A 253-nucleotide genomic window follows, 5' to 3' on the forward strand; every position below is an offset into this window, starting at 1 on the left:
GATGAAGTAATTGAAAATAGAATTTTGGTTTTCAAAAATTAGTTTGTCTTCATTCTAAAATATTTTGGAGAAAACTGAAGACATTTTGAAATGTTTATCTTATGCTTCAAAATGACATATGTCATGTGACATATTTTCTTTGATTAGCTTTTCTTTCCATGCAGTTTTTTTTAAGTCATTTTCATTAACCACCTTAATTACAACCAATTTCAAGTTGCACTTGTGGTACTCTCAACATGTATGATTGCCCCAC

The sequence above is a fragment of the Cebus imitator genome, unplaced genomic scaffold (assembly GCF_001604975.1).
Source record: "Cebus imitator isolate Cc_AM_T3 unplaced genomic scaffold, Cebus_imitator-1.0 Scaffold535, whole genome shotgun sequence".
Taxonomy (NCBI): domain Eukaryota; kingdom Metazoa; phylum Chordata; class Mammalia; order Primates; family Cebidae; genus Cebus; species Cebus imitator.